Source organism: Suncus etruscus, assembly GCF_024139225.1.
Source record: "Suncus etruscus isolate mSunEtr1 chromosome X unlocalized genomic scaffold, mSunEtr1.pri.cur SUPER_X_unloc_2, whole genome shotgun sequence".
Classification (NCBI taxonomy): domain Eukaryota; kingdom Metazoa; phylum Chordata; class Mammalia; order Eulipotyphla; family Soricidae; genus Suncus; species Suncus etruscus.
The window spans coordinates 2,000,496-2,024,842 of record NW_026060315.1 but is presented as its reverse complement, the minus strand read 5'-3'; positions in this window follow the sequence as shown (position 1 = coordinate 2,024,842).

Genomic DNA, 24,347 nt, shown 5'->3' with positions numbered 1-24,347 from the left:
TTACTTATTTAGATCAAATTTATTTACTTTACTTATTTAAATTAAATGTGTTCATTTATTTTATTTTTCAATAAAATCTGCTTAAAGGTATGGGAAAAGGGGTCAGCTCTTCAGACCTTAAAGTACACTCATTTATTTCCTCCCAAAATGTAGGATGTTAGGAAGGACACAGAGATTTTTTTGTTATTTTTGTTGTTTTTTAATGTCATCCCTCCCTCCTCTCTGCTGTGTTAAGAATTATTTCTCCGTTACTTGTTATCATGAAAACAAGCCTATGCCTTTTATTATTATTATTATTATTATTTTATTATCATTATTTTGCATGCCTGTTCCGGAGTGGCCAGCTAATGAGATTTGCTCCCTACCTTTACCAACCCTTCTGGGGAAACTTGATAATTAAAGACACTAATCATGGGCAGACTGATTGATTAATTAATTTCTGTAATGAAATGAAAGGAGACATTAGCAGAGACGCACAGACAGGGAACATTTCTCTCCATCCTCCTGCTTAAAGAAGTCGATGCGTTTTTCACCTTGAGAAATCTGTGAGTTAGTGGTAGAAGAAGGTGGAGAGAAACTCTGACAAGTTAGAATACAACTTTATTTTTTACTCAAAATTAAGATTATCCCTTGTTACATTGCTTTTTGTTTTTTTTTGGGGGGGGGATTTTTGGGTCACACCCGGCATTGCTCAGGGGTTCCTCCTGGCTCTATGCTCAGAAATCGCTCCTGGCAGGCTCGGGGGAACCTATGTGATATGATAAATATAATATATAATATGACATAATATATGATATTATGTAATATATAATAAATATTATATAAATGTATCAATAATATATAATAATGATATAAGGTAATATGACATAATAAAATATTATATTAATATAATATTATGATATCTTCTTCCAAGTCCACATCTCCCTTTAACTTCATTTTCTTCCCATCTGTAGTCAGCTACAGAAACAGAACATGAAAATAAAACTTTATTGACTCCCCTAAAACAAAGACTCAAAGGTAGGTTCCCCCCCCCCCCAGAAGTTCCCATCTAAAAATCTCAGGAGAAAATCCCAACCTCACCCTCCAGGCCTTCTCACCCCAAACCTTTCTCCCCTAATCTCATCCCCCCCCCAACTTTCTGCCCTAAATTTATCCCCCATCTTTCTCCCCTTCTGCCTTCCAGGACTTTCAGGCTCCTGGAATTCTGTCTTTGTGGACAGAAATAGAAAAAGAAACCAGTCGAATGGCGGGATCTGTGTGGCTTTCTTTCAAATAGAATTAATTCTATTAATTCTAGATGGAGTTACTTCCCCCTGGGGCTTCGGTAATTCACCCGAAAACCTTCTCTCACAAATTATCAATATTTTGACTAGGTCACTGTGGGGTAGAATTAACTTTGAGGCATTTTTGGAAGCAACTGTGGAAACCAGGTACTGCCTGGAAACCTTTAAAGGAGGAAGGGGGGAAGAAATGGGCAAGTGGGGAGAAGAAAGGTGAAGAGGAAGGGAAAAAAATAAAGAGCTAATCTGATAGATTTATTCAGGCCTTCATAGTTTCTCCCCAAATCTAAAACCATATTTTGGATATCAAAAGATCCAAATTTTTAATAACAGTTTCAAGTTTATATATAAATATATTTATATATATTCATAGAAATATATAAAAATAAATATAAGTAATGTATAAAATAAATGTAAAAATAAATATAAATATTTAAAATAAACATATATTTCAATATAAGTAATATAAATGAATATATAAGATATATTTATATATTATATTAATATGATATTATAATATAATACACATTTATATATTTCATACATTATATCATATATTATATATCATAAATATACATTTATTTATAAATATGAATATATAAATATTATATTAATATAATATATAAATAAATATTTATAATATATAATATAAATAAATATTAAAAATAAAACTATCAATAAATATAAACAATATGAATAAATATATAAAATAAATATATATGGTAAATGTAAAAATAAATATTTAAAATAAATAAATCTATAAATAAATATAAATAATATGGATACACATATAAAATAAATATATAAGATAAATGTAAAAAATATAAATAAATATTTAAAATAAATATAACTATAAATAAATATACTAATATAAATATATAAGATAATATTTAAAATAAATATGACTATACATAAATATAAATATGAATAATATGAATGAATATATTAAATAAATATATAAAATATGTACATGTACACACATATATATCCAATATGTTATGCTTTGAAGACTGTGTCTGTATTTTTCTCAGATTCTCAAAGGAGTCAGAGACCCTAAAATACCATTCATATATTCTTCGAGCTATCCAACCATCCCTCCATATCTCCATTCTTCATCCATCGATCTATCCCTCACCCGTCGAACCACCCATCTATCAGCGAAGCCATTCACCCATCATCCAACTGTCATATATACAACGATCCATTCATACACCCATCCATCTTCCTCTGCATTTATCGTTACTCCCATCATTATCCAATCATTCTTTCCATCCATCAATCATCTGTCCACATGCCCCTCCATCTTTTACCCATAAATCAATACACCCATTCACCCACCTTATCCATCCACCAATCATTCATAAATTCATACATTCTCCTATCCATATACCACCCACCTAATCCATCCATCTGTCATCCATCTATTCACCCATTCAGCAATCCAATCATTTGTCTACACACCCATCCATTATCCATCTACCCACTTTATGAATCCATCATCCATCCAACCACCTTATCCATCTATCCATTATCCATACATCAACCCACCCATTACCCACCATTCATCCTTCCACCCAACTTGTCCATCATCATCCATCCATTCATTAATTCATTCAATAATCTTATCCATCCAATGATCCATCTATCCATCCACCCACCTAACTACCTTCCCTCCATCCATCCATCCATTTACCCTTCCATACACCGATCCATCTATCCAACAATCCATCCACCCACCCACCCATCCATCGACCTATCCATCCTTCCATTCGCCCACCCATCCATTTACCCTTCCATCCACCTATCCATCCTTCAATCCACCCACCCATCCATTTATCCTTCCATCCACCTATCCATCTATCCAACAATCATCCACCACCCACCCATCCATCGACCTATCCATCCTTCCATTCGCCCACCCATCCATTTACCCTTCCATCCACCTATCCATCCTTCAATCCACCCACCCATCCATTTATCCTTCCATCCACCTATCCATCTATCCAACAATCATCCACCACCCACCCATCCATCTTCTCATCCATCCATTTATTATCCATACCACCCATTCACCCATCCATTTTATCCATCTATTCATCCATCTACCCATCCACCCACTTTATCCATCCATCATCCATGCATCTAACCTTATCCATTATCCAATATCCATAAAACCACCCACCCACCTATCCACTTATTCATCCATCCACCCAACTTGTCCATTCAACATCCATCCATTTATTCATCCAATAATCCAATAATCTTATCCATCCAGCTATCCATCTATTCATCCACCCACCTGACCACCTTCCCTCCCTCCATCCACCCACCCATCCATTTACCCTTTCATACACCTATCCATCTACCCAACAATCCACCACCCACCCATCCATCCATCCATTGATCCATTCATCATCCATCCTACCCATTCATCTACCCATCCATTTACCCATAAACCCATTATTTAATCCATCTATCCACCCACTCATTTTATTTATCTACACATGCATCTATACATCACCCACCCACTCATCCATCCATCTACCCATCCATCCATCCATCCATTCACCCATCCATCTATCCATTATCCATCCACCAACCCCTTCATTCATCCACCTATCCATGAATCCATCCACCCACCCATTCATCCACCCACCCATTCATCCATCCATCTACCAATCTATCTACCATCCTTCCACCCATCCATCCGTCTATCCACACAATTTATCAATCCATCATTCATACATTCATGCATCCATTCATCCACTCACTTTATCCATATATCCATCCATCAATCCATCCACCCACCCATCTATTTATCCATCTATCCATCCATTATCCAACAATCCATCCACCCATCCAACTATCCATTCATCTATCCATCCATCATCCATCACCCACTCACCCACTTATCCATCCATCTATACATCCATCCACTCATCTACCCACCCACCCAACTTATCAACCTATCATCCATCTGTTCATACATACATCCGTCCAGTTATTTTATCCATCTACCCATCCATCTATACATCCACCCACTCACCCACTCATCCATCTCTCCATCTACCCACCCAACTTATCAATCAAGCATCTATTCATTCATACATACATCTGTCCAGGTATTTTATCCATCTACCCATGCATCTCTACACCCACCCACTCATCCATTTACCCACCTATGTATCCTCCATCCATCCACCCACCCAACTTATCAATCTATCACCTATTCATTCATACATACATCTGTCCGATTATTTTATCCATCTACCCATTCATCTCTACACCTACGCACCCATCCATTTACCCGCCTATCTATCCTCTGTCCATCCATTCATCCACCCACCCATCTTTTTATCCATCTATCCATCCACCCAATTTATTAATCCATCATCCATCTATCCATCCATCCACCAGCCCATTCATTTACCCATCTGTCCACCCATCCACCCACTTACCAATCCATCCCTCCATCCATCCATCTACCCATCCACCCAGCATCCATCCATCCACCCACTCATCCTTTCATCCATCCACTCACCAATCCATGCACCCACCCATCTGTCCATCCATCCACCCACCCACCCATTCATCCATACATCCATCTACCCATTTATCTACCATCCATCCATCCTTCCATCCATCCACCCACCCACCCATTCATCCATCTACTCAAATTATCAATCCATCATCCATTTAAGCATTCATCACACACTCATTTTATCCATCTACTCATCCACCTATTCATCCACCTACCCATCCATTTTACCCATCCATCTATTCAACAATCCATCCACCCACCCATCCATCCACTTATCCATCCATCATCCATCCACCTACTTGCCCACGTATCCATCTACCCATCCATCCACCCATCCACCCATCCTTCCATTCATTCATCCATCCAATTTATCAGTTCATTGTCCATCTATTCATACATACATCAGTCCTGTTATTTAACCATCTACCCACCCATTTATATATCCACCCACTCATCCATCTACCCACCTGTTTATCCTCCCTCCATCCATCCATCCACCCATCCTTCTATCCATCTACCCATCCATCCATCCACTCATTTTATTAATCCATCATCCATCTATCCATCCACCCATCCAACAACCCATCCATTTACCCATCCGTCCACCTATCCATCCACCTACCAATCCATCCATCCACCCACCCATCATCCACCCATCCACCCACTCATCCATCCACCCATCACTGATTCATCCTTCTATCCACCCATCTACCCACCTCTTACCCACCCACCCATCCCTCCATCCTTCCATCTATCCATACACCCATGCATTCATCCACCCATCCATCCATTAAAGTAAATTTCTTTACTTTAGTAGATAATTTAGTAGACATTGTGAAGAAAGAAGAAAACGTGATTCTCATGGCTTGGTGTGAAAACTTGAGTGAAAAAAAATCACAGACAATGTCAGAAGCAAGATCCTTTCCTGGTGGAAAAAAAATTCATTCTGTCCTCATATTTTTTTCCTTTGGTTTTATAGCCTGCGACAAAAACAAACAGGTAGACCTGGTAACATACAAAATACCAAAACGGACCTGGTTCAATCCCCGGCATCCCATATGGTTCCCCGAGCCAGGAGCGATATCTGAGCGCAGAGCCAGGAGGAACCCCTGAGGGTCACCGGGTGTACCCCCCAAAAAACAAACAAACAAATAAACAAAATCCTCCACCATATTTTCTTTTTTCCGGAAGTCCTGGAAGCTAAGTTTATGCTCCTAAAACGTTGTAATATTAGCAATATTTCTTTTCTTTCTCTTCTTTTCTTCCTTCCTTCCTTCCTTTCTTCTTTCCTTTATTTTTCTTCCTTCCTCTTTCTTTCTTCTTCCTTCTCTTTCTTCCTTCTCTTTCTTCCTTCTCTTTCTTTCTTTCTTTCTTTCTTTCTTTCTTTCTTTCTTTCTCTCTTTTTTTCTTTCACTTCGGCCTTCAAGAGTGTTTTTTGAGTTCAGAATCCTGAGCTCTGTATATAGGGTGACCACAAAAATAATACAACGTCAAAATAAACTCAATTATCACCACCTCCTGCTTTTTTTTTTTTTAATGCTTTCTGAAAGACACAGAAATCTGAAACTATGAAATTTTTTCCCCTAATTTTTATGGCTTTCCAGAACTGGAAAAGGAGGCAGAATTTTACGTTTTCCCCTTAGAAAAATACTTTGACTCGTTAAAAATTAACCGAGCCATTTTCTTCTATTCTGCAGAGCTGAGGTTCCCTTCTGCTTGTGCGGCAACTGGCCCAGAAAAGGAATTTGTGGGGTGACTGGATGTGACAGTTTCCACGAGGCACAGACAAGCACCCCCCTCGACCCTATAATCCTCAAAGAGTTTCATCCGACCCGTTTTTGCCAAAATTAGAGAGAGAAACCCAGCCACACTGCATGCCAGAAAAAATCCTGACAAGGTTTAATCTTGTTCCAGAAAAAAAAACGAGGCAGCTAAGGGCTAAGTTCAAGGTGTCCCTCTAAATCACTGTGGCTCTGTGATGGCTTTTGGGGCATGCCAGAGTCTTCTAGACAAATGTCATTCTAAACTGCAGGAAGCCCTGGACCCCCAGGGACCCTGGAAAATTATTTAATCTTTCGTTTATAAAAGCGAGCTTGAAAAATAATTGATAGCCCGTGTCACACTGCAGAGAGGATGGTTTTCTCTTAGCTTTTGGGGGACCCTAAGCTGTGGAAAATGTGATAGGGGAGGACATCAAAATCTGTTCAGACAGGGGAATGAGGGAGGGAGGGAGGGAGAGAGAGAGAGAGAGAGAGAGAGAGAGAGAGAGAGAGAGAGAGAGAGAGAGAGAGAGAGAGAGGCAGAAGAGGGAAGACAGGCAGAGATGGGGAGGGAGGGAAGCAAAATTTTGGAGGGTGGGTGAAGCTGATAGAAATAGAGAGAGGAAGGAGGAGGGAATTGGGGGGAAGAGAGAGAGACAGAGAGAGAGTGTGAGAGAGAGAGAAGAGGAAGGATATAAATAAAGATATCAAAGAGGATAAGAGACACCAGAAGAGGGTCTGACCCACCTCTCTCAGCTCCTGGGGTCCAGGGAGGGTCTTTCCTGTGTCTCCCATCTTAGCGGGTTAAGGGAGGGTCCTTTCTGGTTCATTCAGATTCTGGGGGCTTCCAAGGAGGGTCCTACTGGTCTCTCCCAGCTCCCGGAAAAGCAGGGAGGTTCCTTCCTGTCTCTCCCAGCTCAGAGGGGTCCAGGGAGAGTTGTTCCTGTCTCTCACACTTTTGAGATGTCTAGAGAGGGTCCTGTCTGCCTCTCCCAGGTCCTGGGGATTCATGGAGGGTCTTTCTGGCCTGTCCCAGCTCCTGAAATTGAAGAAAGGGTCCTTATAGCCTTTTCCAGCTTCTGGGGGTTCGGGGAGCGTCCTGCCTGCCTCTCTCGGTTATTTGGGGGGGGTCTAGGGAGGGTCCCTCTTGCTTCTCCCATCTCAAGGGGTTCAGGGAGGGTCCTTCCTTCCTCTCTCAGTTTGGGGGGTCCAGGGAGGGTCCTTCCTGCCTTCCCCAGCTCAAGGGATACAGGGAGAGTCCTCCTTTCTCTCCCAGTTTTGGGGAGTCCATGGGCGGTTCTTCTTGCCTCTTTCAACTCAGGGGGTCCATGGAGGTTTCTTCCAGCCTCTCCTAGTGTTGGGGGTCCAGAGAGGGTCGTTTCTGCTTCTCACACGTTTGAGGTGTCTAGGGAGGGTCCTTCCTGCCTCTCTCACATCAGGGGTCCAGGGAGGGTCCTGCCTGTCTTTCCCAGCTCCTGAGGGGTCCAAGGAGGGTCCTTCTGTTCTTCCAGCTCAGGGGGTCCAGGGATGGTTGTTCCTACCTCTCACAATTTTGAGGTGTCTAGGGAGGGTCCTGCCTGCCTCTCGCAGCTCAGGAGGTACAGAAAGAATCCTTCTGGCCTCTCCTACCTTCTGGGGGTCCAGCGAGGGTCCTTCCTTCCTCTTCCAGCTTCTGGGGGTCCGCGAGGGTGCTTCTGGACTCTCAAGTCTTGGAAGTTAAGGGAAGGTCCTTTTCTGTCTCTCGCAGCTCATGAAGATTCAAAAAATGTCCTTCCTTCCTCCCAATGTCCATCCTTCCTCCCTCAGCTTCTAGAGGATCACAGAGGGTCCTTCCTATGTCTCCCATCTCAGGGGGATCTAAGATGGGTCTTTCCTTCTCTTTCAGCTTTTGGTGTCCATGGAAAATCCTGTCCTCTACCAGCTCCTGGAAGTTAAGGGACAGTCCTTCCTACCTCTTTCATCACCCAGGGGTCCAGGGAAGGTCCTTCTGGCCTCTCAAACTCCTGGAGGTTAAGGGGGGGGGGGTCCTTTCTACCTCTCCCAGTTCCTGGTGTCTAGGGAGGGTCCTTCCTGCCTCACCCAACTCAAGGGGTCATGGAAGGGTACCTCTGCTCCTGGAGGTTAAAAGAGAGTTCTTTCTGCCACTCCCAGTTTTGGGGGTTCAGGAAGGGTCCTTCCTGCCTCTTCCAGTTATTGGGGTCCAGGGAGGGTCTTTCCTGCCTCTCCCATAAAAGGGGGTCCTGGGAGGGTCCTTTCTGCCTTTCCCAGCTCAGGGGGTCCAGGGAGAGTTTTTCTGGCCTCTCCTAGCTTCTGGGGGTCCAGGGAAGGTCCTTCTGGCCTGTCCTAATCCTGGAAATTAAGGAAGGAGAAGGGTCCTAATTGCCTCTTCCACCTCCTGGGGGTCCAGGAGGGTCCATCCTGTCTCTACTAGCTTCTGGGGTTCAAGGAGGGTCCTTTCTGCCTCTCCCACATTAGGGGGTCCAGAGAGGATCCTTTCTGCCTCTCCCATCTCCATGGCATCCAGGGATGACCCCCAGCTTTTGGGGGTCTAGGGAGGGTCTTTCCTAGTTTCTGGGGGTTCAGGGAGGGTTCTTCCTGCCTCTTTTAGCTTCTGGGGGTACAGAGAGCGTCCTTCCTGCCTCTCCTAACTTCTGGGATTCAAGGGAAGGTCTTTCCTGCCTCACTCAAGGCAGGGTGTCCAGGGAGGTTATTTCTGGCCACTCAAAGCTCCTGGAAGTTTTGGGGGGTCGTTCCTGCCTCTCTCAGTTTCTGGGGGATCCAGAGAGAGCCCTTCTGGCGTCTGCCAGCTCAGGGGTTCCAGTGAGGGTCCTTTCTGCCTCTCCCAGTTCCTGGAGGACCATGGAGGGGTCTTTCTGCCTCTCTCATCTCCCAGGGGTCCAGAGAGGGTCCTTTTGGCTTCTCTAAGCTCTTGGCGGTCCAGAGAGGGTCCTTCTGGCCTCTCCCAGTTTCTGGGGATTCAAGGAGGGTCCTTCCTGCCTCTCCCAGTTTCCAGGATCTCCAGGCATTCCTTGAGTGGGGGATGGACCCCATCCCTCCCATCTCTGCCCCCCTCCATCTATCAGATACAATCAGATCCGGATCATCTCTCAGTAAACATAAAGTTGGAGAAGAGGTTGATAATCACCATTCCATTATGCAGATAAAAATGTATTTCACAACTTGATGCCTTTCAAGGAGCTATCCGTGGCTCTATTAAAAAAATAAACAAACAAACAAAAAGGAAGTAGTCCCATTTTCCATCTTTTTCTTCACTTTTTGAGGAAACAGAGAGGGGAAATTTCTATGAGAGTTTTCTAAAAAAAAAAAAAAAAAAAAAAAAGCCACAAAAAATTTCAAATTTTTTTTTCCACTGCTGAAGATTTCTCTCCCCTTGCGAGAAAATTTGGATGCTTAATGTGATTATTTTGGTGAATTTGGATTGGAATTTTTCTGGAAAAAAAAATAAGAGAAAATCCACAACTATTATTTCATAAATTATCCTTCCCCTTCCTCGATGAGAATGCTTCCAAACCAGTCAGCTAGATTCAGGCCAGTGGACGTAAAGTGAATTTTATTTCCAAATATTCTGGACCCTAGATGTCAAATTTTAGGGAAAAAAATAGAATAAAATAAAACAGAGAAAAGGGAAAAGAGAAACTCAGCGTCTTCTGTTGTGTTTTAATATGTTTTTGCTCTGTTTCTAAGAGTCTGTTCATCAAACATAACTACCCCGACCTTTTTTTTTTTTTTTTTTTTTTTGGTTTTTGGGCCACACCCGGCGTTGCTCAGGGGTTCCTCCTGGCTGTCTGCTCAGAAATAGCTCCTGGCAGGCACGGGGAACCCTATGGGACACCGGGATTCGAACCAACCACCTTTGGTCCTGGATCGGCTGCTTGCAAGGCAAACGCCACTGTGCTATCTCTCCGGGCCCAACTACCCCAACCTTTTCATATTTATTTTATTTATTTATATTTATTCTTTTTATTTATTTATTCTTCATATATTTATTATTTATTTATTTAATATTTATTTTTCATATAATAGGTGAAAAACAGACATTTTTGAGAAGTTCTGAACAAGGAGGAGGTCATTTTTGTTTAATAGTTTGGGAATCTTTTAGGTTAATCTTTCTCAGGTATAAATTTCCACGAACAAGGCCCCGAATTACCTGGTCATATCAGGTTGATTATTTTCTATGAAAAAGATTAAAAATAATGGTACTAAGGGGGGGGCAGAGCAGTGGCACAAATGGTAGGGCATTTGCCTTGCATACAGCTTATCCAGGACTGACATGGGTTCGAAACCTGGAGTCCCATATGCTCCCTTGAGCCAGGAGGGATTTCTGAGTGCAGAGCTAGGTGTGGTCCCTCTTAATCTCCCCCCAAAATATCCATAATAATCTCTCTTTGAATCTGCATTTTCCAAGGAAAGAAATGGGAAAAAAATAATTTTGTAAGGCAAATCTCATAAGCTGGGAGAAGAAATCCATTTACACCAAAGTAAAAGCTCCGAAAATTAAATTGCTTTTGTATTCTTACACATTCTAGAAAGTTCTACTCGAAGGTAATTAGAAAAGGGAGAAATTCTCTGGGGAATAAAAAAAATGGGTGAAAATTGAATAATTTGTGTTTGCGGGAGAAAGGAACAGAGACATGAATTCTTAAGAACCTAAAGGAAAAAAGGGAAATCCAAAGTGAAAGCTCCGAAAATTAAATTGCTTTTGTATTCTTACACATTCTAGAAAGTTCTACTCGAAGGTAATTAGAAAAGGGAGAAATTCTCTGGGGAATAAAAAAAAAATGGGTGAAAATGGAATATTTTGTGTTTGCGGGAGAAAGGAACAGAGACATGAATTCTTAAGAACCTAAAGGAGGGGCCGGGCGGTGGCGCTAAAGGTAAGGTGCCTGCCTTGCCTGCGCTAGCCTTGGTCGGACTTCGGTTCGATCCCCCGGTGTCCCATATGGTCCCCCAAGCCAGGAGCAACTTCTGAGCGCATAGCCAGGAGTAACCCCTGAGCGTCAACGAGTGTGGCCCAAAAAACCAAAAAAAAAAAAAAAAAAAAAAGAACCTAAAGGAAAAAAAGGGAAATCCATTTACACCAAGGTAAAAGCTCCGAAAATTAAATTGCTTTTGTATTGTTACACATTCTAGAAAGTTCTACTCGAAGGTAATTAGAGAAGGGAGAGATTCTCTGGGGAATAAAAAAAAAATGGGTGAAAATTGAATATTTTGTGTTTGCGGGAGAAAGGAACAGAGACATGAATTCTTAAGAACCTAAAGGGAAAATGTTTTGATATATATATTTGGGATCCACAATTTTGCCTGGAGAAATTATCTCTCTCTCTCATTGTTTTTGGGCCACACCCAGGGGCACTCAAGGGTTCCTCCTGGCTCTGCACTCAGAAATTTCTTGGGGCTTGGGGGACCATATGGGATGCCGGGAATTGAACCCAGGTCCGTCCTGGGTCAGCCACATGCAAGGCAAACGCCCTACCGCTTGCACCACTACTCCGGCCCCATTATCCTGTCCGTGAAGCTCAGAAAATATTTCTTTCCTGAGATGGAGGGGGCGAATACGTGACTGATAATTTTCAGTGTACCTCTGAAAAGAATCTACAACGTACAATGATTTAAAATACACTTCTAAAAATAAAATAAAATAAAATAAAATAAAATATACCCTACCAAGAATACACAATAAAAAACAATTTATATACCTAGAGTAAGAATATATAATGTGAAATAATTATATGCCTCTACCAAGAATAGACAATATATAGGACTCTACCAAGAATAGACAATGTAAAATAATTTACAGTAAACTTTTTTTTGGGGGGGGGTCACACCCGGCATTGCTCAGGGGTCACTCCTGGCTGTCTGCTCAGAAATAGCTCCTGGCAGGCACGGGGGACCCTATGGGACACCGGGATTCGAACCAACCACCTTTGGTCCTGGATCGGCTGCTTGCAAGGCAAACGCCGCTGAGCTATCTCTCCAGGCCCAATTTACAGTAAACTTTTGAAAGACTCGGTAGTCCAGATGTTGCTCCGACGCAGAGAAATGAAGAGACAGTCACTCAGACAAAAGATCAAGTGGGTTCTTTATTCTGGCCGGCCAGGGTCCAGTGTCCATCCAGAACTGAACAGAGGCAAAGGACCACGTACGTAGCTTTCTTTGTTCATCCCTATATACCATAAGAAGGGGAGGGGGAGAGGGGGTAGGGATGATTTCCTTATAAGGTTATAACATTCGCTTAAGACATTCTAAGGTGGGCCCGGAGAGATAGAACAGCGGTGTTTGCCTTGCAAGCAGCCGATCCAGGACCCAAGGTGGTTGGTTCGAATCCTGGTGTCCCATAGGGTCCCCCGTGCCTGCCAGGAGCTATTTCTGAGCAGACAGCCAGGAGGAACCCCTGAGCACCGCCGGGGGTGGCCCAAAAAACAAACAAACAAACAAACAAACAAACAAAGAAGATATTCTAAGTTAGTATAAGTTCCTTATAAGGGCAAAAAGGGTTAGATACAACCTGACCTTTAAGTTCCATGAGATACAGCAGTGGGGGGTTGGTTGTTGACTAGTTGTTGACTTCCCTATTCACTTTCACCAAGAATACACAATATAAAACATAACTATAATATAAATTATAAATTTATAATTATATATTTTATATATAATTATGTATTATATTATATTATATTATATCATATCATATCATATTATGTCACGTCATGTTATGTCATATCATATCATATAATAGTATATCATATTATATTGTTATGTTATAATGTATTCTATTATGTTTGTCATATCATATTAATTATAGTGTATTATATCTTTTTCTTTTTTGCTTCTCTTTTTCTTTTTAGCTCTCTCTGCTTTTCTAGCTCTTTCTCTCTCTGCTTTTTAGCTCTCTGCTTTTTCAAAAAAGCTTTTTCTTTTTGCTTTTCTTAGCTACTCTGTTTGCTTTATTTTTAGCTTCTTTCTTTCCTTCCTTTCTTCCTTCCATTCTTCCTTCCTACCTTCCTTCCTTCCTTCCTTCCTTCCTACCTTCCTTCCTTCCTTCCTTCCTTCCTTCTTCCTTTCTTTCTTTCTTTCCCTCCCTCCCTCTCTCCTTCCTTCCCTTCCTTCCTTTCCTTCCTTCCTTCCTTCCTTCCTTCCTTCCTTCCTTCCTTCCTTCCTTCCTTCCTTCCTTCCTTCCTTCCTTCCTTCCTTCCTTCCATCCTTCCTTTTTTCTTTCCTTTTCTTTCAGTAACGAATGTTTTCTTTTCTGTGCAAAATTAACCCTTGCAAAACCCAGCAAAAAAATATAAAGATAAAAAAAAAAAAAAAAACTATGTCCTCAGCTGAAGGAGTAAGCCTGTTTGGGTGGTAAAAGGAGTCCAGTTTGGTCACCTCACAGGAATGCCTAAATCCTTTACCATTTCTTTGCATTCCAAGCCACGAATGACAATCACCTTCCTGCCACCAGAGAAAGAAAGAAAGAAAGAAAAGGCTTACTTTGCATTTCAATGGCTTTTTATTCCCTTGTTCAGCTGCTGGCTTTGCCTTGTGGCTTTATTTTATTTTATTTTATTTTATTTTATTTTATTATTTTATTTTATTTTATTTTATTTTATTTTATTTCATTTCATTTTATTTTATTTTATTTTTGTTTTGTTTTGTTTTGTTTTGTTTTATTTTATTTTTATTTTATTATTTTATTTTATTTTATTTTTATTTTATTTTATATTTTATTTTATTTTATTTTAAAATAATAACCGTGAAAATTATCCTCGCGAGGAGGTGTGTCCCCAGATGACAGAGCAATCTCTGTCCTTGTAAAAAAAAAATAATAAAAATAAGTAAATAAATAATAAATAAAATAAATAAATAATAATTAATAATAAAAATAAGGAAACAGCAGGGGAGAAAAATAATTTCCAAGAATAGTAAGGGTCCTGTTTTTATTATGAGGGCCAGGGAGTTTTGAAGAAAATGCCAACCCGGTTTTCCAAAGCATCTGACGGATTAATACCTGATAGATTAGCAATGCATTGATACCAGAAACCTAATATATTGATCCATAAAGGTGCCACTGCTATAGACTTTGTGATTATAAGGGATTTGGCTCTCTCAATCTTATAGTTTTTTTTTTTTTTCTGGTGTTGGTCCTTGGGATTTCCCCCCCATCCCTGAAATTTCAAGGTGAAATCTTAAAACAATTTCCAATTTAGCGCTTCAGTGCCAGCCATAAACACAGGCTTTTTTTTTTTTTTTTTTTCCCTTTTTTTTTATACCTGCCTCGAGCTCTATTTCTGATCCTGGATTCAAAACCTCCATGGAACACTGCTGGCATCTTGTGGAGACATTCTAGATTTTGAAAAAAAAAATGCAACACCCCCACCAGGACAGGCACGGTTCGAACACACCCCCAGATCCAAAGACGATGATCTTAAATCTAACCCAGTGAGGAAGGGTCTCTGTGTAGATCCACTCTTCCCAGATTCCAATAATTTTATTTTTCCCCCCAAACATAAAAATTATGGAGTCCTAAAGGTGTTCAGACTCTGAAAGAAAAGATAGAAACTGGGGTTGACAAATAAATTCCTAATAAGTTGCTTCTTGCCTTTCAGAACTTTGAGATGTTAAAATAATTCGAACCCTTTACTCTGTAAAAAAAAAAATTCTGTATCTATTTGATCCGTAACTTTAGTGATTGATGGAGATTTTCATTCATATTTTCTTGTATATGCAGAAACACTGAGTTTGAAGGATTCGTAAGACTTAATGACATTTTATAATGTGATTATAAAATTATTATTTGGAAATATAAAAATATATAATATATTATATTGTAAATATAAAAATATAAAATATATTATATTGGAAATATAAAATACATAATATATAGGAAATATAAAAATATATATTATGTTATATTCAGAATATAAAAATATATAATATATAGGAAATATAAAAATATATATTATGTTATATTCAGAATATAAAAATATATGATATATCAAGGAAATATAAAATATATAATTATTATATTGGAAATATAAAAGTATATTATATTGGAAATATAAAAATATTTAATATATTATACTGGAAAAGTAAGAATATATAATATATTGGAAATATAAAATATATAACATTAAATACATACAAAAATACTCTATTACTAAATAATATAAGTATACATTTATATAAAAATACAATAAAATACAAAATATATAAATATAAATATTATAAATATAAAATTATTATATTGTAATTAATAGTAATTTTTTAAATAAAACCTCATAGAAAGAGAAGGAATAAGAAGGGAGGAGTTTCCCTTGAGGCAACACATCAAATTGAGTCTAAAATTAAATTTACTAGGGATTATTTTTGTGGGATTTTGATAGGAAACAGGGTCTCTGTGTGGATTCGAAAGGTTTTCTGGATTCTTATGTATCCATCAGAAGGTTCCAAGGAAGACAGGGATGAAATGATGTTAAGATAACAAATGAGGACACAATTGAGCTTCTGGCCAGAGAAAACTGAGGCTCTCTTATTTTGTGCCATCTAGTTGCACCAAATAATAATTTTTGGCTAACTTTGAAGCTTGACTGGATTGTTTCTACTGTCTTGGTTATATCCTAGGAAAACAAAAACACAACGTGCACGAGCACGCACACACACACACACACACACACACACACACATATAAACACACACACACACACCTATATTCATTGCAGCGCTCTTTACAATAAAAAAAAATCTGGAACCTGTGGCTGGAGAGATAGCATGGAGGTATTGCATTTGCCTTACATGCAGAAGGTCAGTGGTTCAAATCCCAGCATCCCATATGGTCCCCCGAGCCTGCCAGGAGCGATTTCTGAGCATAGAGCCAGGAGGAACCCCTGAGTGCTGCCGGCTGTGACCCAAAAACAACAACAACAACAACAACAACAAAAAAAATCTGGAACCAAACCAAAGGGCCAGCAACAGATGAGAGGCTGGCTAAAGAAACTGTGGTATATCTACAAAATGGAATATTACGCAGCTGTTAAAAATGAAGTCATGAAAATTTTCTATGCATGAACGGACATGGAGACTATTATGCTGAGTGAAATGAGTCAGAAGGAGAGAGATGGACACATAATAGTCTCACCCATCTGTGGGATTGAAGAAAAATTAAAAATATATTAAGGTAATAACGTCCAGAGACAGTAGAGATGAGGGCTGGAAGGACCAGCCCACGATACGAAGCTTATCATAGAGATTGGGGAGTTTGATTAGAGAAATAATTACATTAGCAACTATGATGATATGGAGGATGATAAAGATTATAAAGATTATAAGCAACAACTGCTATACCAACAGAGCCAGTATATGGGGGAAGAAAAAGATGGGATGCATTGGGGGGCTGGAAGCTGGCATTGATGAAGGGAGGTGTTCTTTTTTATAACTAAAATCCAAATATAAACATGTTTGTAATATTGGTGTTTCAATAAAGATACGAATTAAAAATATAATAAATTTATAAAATTATAATAAAAAATTTAGTTTTTTTTTAACTAAAATAAAAAGACATTTTTGGAAACAACCTTGGAATTTTCTCCCTCAAATCATAAAGACAAATAATGCTTAATATATAAAAAATATCATCCCTGGCGTTTTACCAATCTGCCTTGTATCCCCGGCAGAATAATTGTGACCTTTCTTTCTTTCCTTCCTTCTTTCCTTCCTTCCTGTCTTTCTTTCTTTCTTTCTTTCTTTCTTTCTTTCTTTCTTTCTTTCTTTTTTTCTTTCTTTCTTTCTTTCTTTCTTTCTTTCTTTCTCTCTCTCTCTCTCTCACTCCCTTCCTTCCTTTCTTCCTTCCTTCCTTCCTTTCTTTCTTTCTTTCTTTCTTTCTTTCTTTCTTTCTTTCTTTCTTTCTTTCTTTCTTTCTTTCTTTCTTTCTTTCTTTCTTTCCTTCTTTCTCTCTCTCCCTTCCTTTCTTCCTTCCTTCCTTCCTTCCTTCCTTCCTTTCTTTCTTTCTTTCTTTCTTTCTTTCTTTCTTTCTTTCTTTCTTTCTTTCTTTCTTTCTTTCTTTCTTTCTTTCTTTCTTCCTTCCTTCCTTTCCTTCCTTTCTTTCTTTCTTTCTTTCTTTCTTTCTTTCTTTCTTTCTTTCTTTTCTTCTTTCTTTCTTTCTTTCTTCTTTCTTTCTTTCTTTCTTTCTTTCTCTCTCTCTCCCTCTCCCTTCCTTCCTTCCTTCTTTCTTTCTTTCTTTCTTTCTCTCTCTTTTATTTTCTTTCTTTTACTTTCTTTCTTTTATTTCTTTCTTTCCTTCTCTTTCTTTTCTTTCTTTTTCTTTCTTTTGTTTCTTTCTTTCTTTCTTTCTTCCTTCCTCCTTCCTTCCTTCCTTCCTCCTTTCTTTCTCTCTTTCTCTCTTTCTCTCTTTCTTTCTTTCATTCAGAATTTAATGGAAATAGCAAACCAGGATCATAGAGAAACTCTGATCATTTTACTTTATTGGAGAAAAAAAATAATGAAGTTTAAATGAGGTTTAAGGTTTACTCGAGAGGAACACAAATGGATTTATCCGCGGGGTCCCCAAAGGATTTCGGATGCTTCATTACACAGTTAATATCCGGTTTCACGCGGGCAGAATCTGTCACAATAAAAAGAGTCGTCTTGGGCTGAAGGTGAGAAATCATTAATTCCTTTCCTTCCCTCTGATAGACTTACTCCCTTGTTTCTGCAGGAGAAAAGACCAAACCATCCATCACAGGAAAATCGATGAGAAGAAATTTATTCTGCCCTATTCAATTTTTTATGAGGTTCAGCTATTCCCCCTCATAGTGGGGGGGGTGGAAAATGTCACCCCATCTCTCTGGGTAAAGAAGACGAAAGGCAAATTATCTATCTACACCCCCAAGCACTTTGAGAATCCCTTTGAATAAAAGGAAGTGAAATGACATCATAGACAGATGCAGAAATGAAATATATTTCACAGCTGGGGCCGGAGCAATAGCATAGCAGGTCCAGGCAGACACGGGTTCGATCCTCGGTATCCCATAGAGTCCCCCCGAGCTTGGCAGAAGTGATTTCTCAGCCTACAGACAAGAGTAATGCAGGTTGTGGTCCCAAAAAGAGACATTTCACAGGGAGAATTTAAAGTCAAGTGCTTATATATATTTAGGGGTGAGTGTTTGAGGCCTCACCCTGGCTATACCCAAGACTGGCTTCTGTTTTTCTGCTCAAGGATGAGTTCTGGCAAGATTTTGGGGACCATATGCAGAACCAGAGACAACATTTGCAAGGCAAGAGCTCTAACCACTGTACTTTCATGCTGGCCCCCAGGTGAAGGTTAGTAAGAAGCTACTATTATAATGGTTTTGCCTTTACTCTGCTTTCAAGATGGAAATGGCCTATGGAATTAAATAACGTCATCTGAAATATTTTGTGAATGAACAAGAAAGAGGTAGGAGGGGCCAGAGGGATAGCACAGTGGTATGGCATTTGCCTTGCAAGGAAATGACCCAGGACCGACGGTGGTTTGGATCCCAGCATCCGTATGGTTCCCCCCACCCAAAGCCAGCCAGGAGTGATTTCTGAGCTCAGAGCCAGGAGGAACCCCTGAGCACTGCCAGGTCTGACCCAAAAAAGGAAGGGAGGAAGGAAGGAAGGAAGGAAGGAAGGAAGGAAGGAAGGAAGGAAGGAAGGAAGGAAGGAAGGAGGAAGGAAGGAAGGAAGGAAGGAAGGAGGAAGGAAGGAAGGAAAGAAGAGAAAGAAAGAAAGAAAGGAAGGAAGGAAGGAAGGAAGGAAGGAAGGAAGGAAGGGAAGGAAAACAGAAAGGAAGACAGGAAGGAAGGAAGGATAGAGAAAGAAAGAAAGAAAGAAAGAAAGAAAGAAAGAAAGAAAGAAAGAAAGAAAGAAAGAGAGAGAGAAAGAGAAAGAAAAGAAAAAAAAAGAAAGAAGGAAGGAAGGAAGGAAGGAAGGAAGGAAGGAAGGAAAACAGAAAGGAAGACAGGAAGGAAGAAAGAAAGAAAGAAAGAAAGAAAGAAAGAGAAAGGAAAGAAAGAGAGAAAGAAGAAAGAGAAAGAAAGAAAAAGAAAGAAAGAAAGAGAAAGAGAGAAAAAGAGAAAAAGAGACAGCCAGCCAGCCAACGGCCTTTCCTTCCTTTCCTTCTTTTTTGATCCTGAATCCAAATACCAAAACAAGAGAAATAAAAATGCAGAATTCCAGAACCTGAGAACCTAATAACTCAATCGCTTCCTACATGGTGCAAAGCTTATTAAATTTCACAAGAAAATGAGTTTAAGAATGATTATCCACTCGCGCATCTTCCGTGTCAAATTTAAAGCTTAACATCTCACGTGTTTGGAACGAAGCATGTTCAGTGCTTGTTACGAGCACAGAAAGTCCAGAAAACACGGTTTTTTATTTCCCCCCTTAAAGACAGAATCAAAGAGCGTGACAAAAAGGTACTTGGATGAATTGTTTTAGCTTCCTCCTCCTCTTTGGGCAGGGAATAGGTACTAGCTCTTCTGCAATTTTCTCCCCTATAAAATAGGTAAGAAAAATATAAAGATATTTCTTTTGTCAAAGAGCGAAAGTCAAAATAAATAAATAAACACAGATATGGGTCATAAAATTTCCCAGCACCATGAGGTAGAAAATAGTAGCATGGAATTCACAGGCAGGTAATATAAAAATTATTGTATTGATCTAAAAATAAGGGTTCAGACATGAAGGTATGGCCAAATGGAAAAAAAAAAGACTATTGGGGAAGGGTTTATATAAGAAACAATACACATATATAATATGCTCGTATACATATATTAAAATCCCAGATCTGAAGTCGGAGAGATAGCACAGCTATAGGACATTGGCCTTCCATGTAGCTGACCTGGGTTTGATCCCTGGCATCCCATAAGGTCCCCTAAGCCTGCCAGGAGTGAATTTTGAGGACTTATTTGGGGTGATCCTAAGGCAGGCAGTAGGTGTGCATGGAGTGATAGATTGATAGATAAACAGATAGATGGATGGATGGATGGATGATGGATGGATAGACGATAGATAGATAGATAGATAGATAGATAGATAGATAGATAGATAATGTAGATAAATGGATGGATAGATAGATAGATAGATAGATGATAGATAGATAGATAGATAGATAGATAGATAGATAGATAGATAGATAGATAGATAGATAGGTGGATGATGGGTAGGTGAATGGACAGATAGATGATGGATGGATGGTAGGTAGGTAGGTAGATAGATAGATAGATAGATAGATAGATAGATAGATAGATAGATAGATAGATAGATAGATAGATAGATGATTGATAGATAGATGATAGATGATAGATAATGTAGATAGATGGATAGGTGGAAGGATAGATGAATGGATATGTGGATGGACGGGAAGGTGGATGGATAGATGAAAGATGGATAGATGATAGTGGATAGATAGATAGATGAGAGATGAATGGATGGATATATGGGTGGATGTATAAATTGATAAATGGATGGATGGATAGATAGGTAGGTAGATGATGTAGATAGATGGATAGGTGGATGGATGGGTAGCTGGAAGGATAGATAGATGATAGATGGATGGATGGATAGTAGATAGATGATAGACGGATATGTAGATGAATTGATGGATAGATAGATGATAGACAGATAGGTAGGTAGGTAGGTAGATAATGTAGATAGATGGATAGGTAAAAGGATAGATGAATGGATACGTGGATGGATGGGTAGGTGGATGGATAGATGAAAGATGGATGGATGGATAGTGGATAGATAGATGACAGATGAATGGATGGATATATGGGTGGATGTATAGACTGATAAATGGATGGATGGATAGATAGGTAGTTAGATGATGTAGATAGATGGATAGGTGGATGGATGGGTAGGTGGAAGGATAGATAGATGATAGATGGATGGATGGATAGTAGATAGATGATAGATGGATATATAGATGAATGGATGGATAGATAGATGATAGACAGATAGGTAGGTAGGTAGGTAGATAATGTAGATAGATGGATAGGTAAAAGGATAGATGAATGGATACGTGGATGGATGGGTAGGTGGATGGATAGATGAAAGATGGATGGATGGATAGTGGATAGATAGATGACAGATGAATGGATGGATATATGGGTGGATGTATAGACTGATAAATGGATGGATGGATAGATAGGTAGTTAGATGATGTAGATAGATGGATAGGTGGATGGATGGGTAGGTGGAAGGATAGATAGATGATAGATGGATGGATGGATAGTAGATAGATGATAGATGGATATATAGATGAATGGATGGATAGATAGATGATAGACAGATAGGTTCGTAGATAGATGGATGCATAGGTGGATAGATGGATGGATGATGGATGAATAGGTGAATGGATGGATAAATATATGGATGGGTGGATGGGTGAAAGAAAGGATGGTTGAGTGAATGGATAGGTGGATGGATAGATAAATGGAAGGATGGATGGATAGATAGATGATAGACAGACAGATAGGTAGGTAGATGGATGGATGAATGGATAGGTGGATAAGTGGATAGATGGATGGATAGATGATATATAAATAGTAGATGAATGGATAGATGATATATAGATAGATGGATGGATGGATGATAGGTGGATGTATAGGTGAATGGATGGGTGGATAAATAGATGGATGGGTGGGTGGGTGAAAGAAAGGATGGATTGGTGGATGGATAAATGGATGGATGGATGGATGGATGGATGGATGGATGGATGGATGGATGGGTGGGTGGAAGGAAGGATGGGTTGGTAGATAGATAGGTGGGTGGGTGAGTGAATGGATGATTGGATAGATGGAGGATGGATAGATGGATGGGTGGGTGGGTGGGTCAGTGGCAGGTGGGTGGGTGTTTTAGATTGATGGTTAGATAAGGTGGGTGAATAGATGAATGGATGGATGGGTGGGAAAATGGATGAATAGATAGATGGATTTATAACACATATATGATATATGGATAACTATATGGGTGGGTTGATGGATATATGGATGGGTGGGTGGGTGGATGGGTGGGTCGGTGGTTAGGTGAGGTAATGGGTGAATGGATAGATATGTGGATAGATGAATAGATGGATAGATAGGTGGGTGGGTGGATAAATGGATGGATGGATGGGTGGGTGGGTGAGTGAATGGATGTTTAGATGGATGAGTGAGTGGGTGGGTGGGTGGATGGATAGATAAATGGTTGGGTGACTGGATAAATTAATAAATGGATGGGTAGGTGAGTAGATGGATCAATGGATAGTTGGATCAATGGATTGATGTATGTGTGGGTAGATGTATGGGTGGATGGATGGATGGATGGGAATATGGATGGATGGATGGATGAATGGATGGATGGATGGATGGATGACAGGTGGATGACTGGATGGGTGGATAGATGGGTTTGTGGGTGGATGGATGGGCTGGTGGTAAGTGGGTGGATGAATACATTATAATATATTATAATTAATTTTAATATTCATATATTTATATGTTTATCTATTGTAGTCAACTCCCTACACAAAAGACAGACTTTACCTTCCGAAATTAGAAGAATTTCCTTCGTCTGTCAACTCCAGAGCCACACATGGGTCTCCTTCGGAGAAGAACCACCCAATAAAAATTCTCTGATATCCACCATTTTGTTGCTTCTTATAGGACACCGCAAACACAATGAACCTTTGCAGGATTCTGGGGTGATGACCAAAGATTGACTTTTTTTTCCTGAAGAAGGAACATTTAAAACTTGAAATTTAGGGGCCGGAGCAGTGGTGCTAGCAGTAGGACGTCTGCTTTGCATAATCTAACCCAGGACAAACCATGGTTCAATCCCCCCCCCCCCGCATCCCATATGGCCCCCCAAGCCAGGAGCAATTTCTGAGCACAGAGCCAGGAGAAACCTCTGGGAATCATGGGATGTGGCCCAAAGACCAGTAAATAAATAAATAAAATTTTGGATAAACTTCTCACTCAAGATCAGTGACAGGGCCACCCGGAAAATGTAAACTCAAAAAAATAATTCTTATTTATCCGTTCCTAACACAGGGAGTTTTTTTAATCATAGAAGCTAAAATAATATTTCAATTTTAAACATTTATATTTTTTTATTTTGGGGCCTTAGTCATAGCTCAAGGTTACGTATTTACTATTCTCCGGGGACAAAGTATTTTGATTAATTTTTAATTTTCTTGGATGTCTCGACTCTACGAAATGTCGGGGCCAAATATCGATGATATTTAATTGAATAATTTGATATTAAAAGAAGTGAAGGACCCCGAAGAGGCAAAGGTCAACTAGAAAGGCGACTTTTTTCCCCCTTTCCTAAAGGCGACTTTTTATTTTAATAATAAATGATTTTTGCCTACAGAAAGCATTTCATTAAATTTTTTGTCCTTGAGACTGTTTAAACAGAAACCAGCTTTTAAAATAAATCTGGCACATTTACCCCCAGATTTTATCCCTTATTTGTTTTTCTGGGGAGTCCCCTGTAAAATGATTTTTCCTTTTAAGAAAAAAAATAACAGAATTTTCATTACTTTTTTTCCATTCTGAGGAAAGGGTGCAGATTTTTTAACCCCAAATACATTCTAATAATTCCATTGTGACTTTTCTTTTTTTCTTTCACCATATTTCTCGGTTTTACTGCCTGGAGCTAATATATATATATATGACTTGTATATTTTTATTTATACTATATAAAATATTTTTAAGTCAATGAAAGTTTTCTGTTTTCTTTTTAAATCCCTGTTCAGAATTT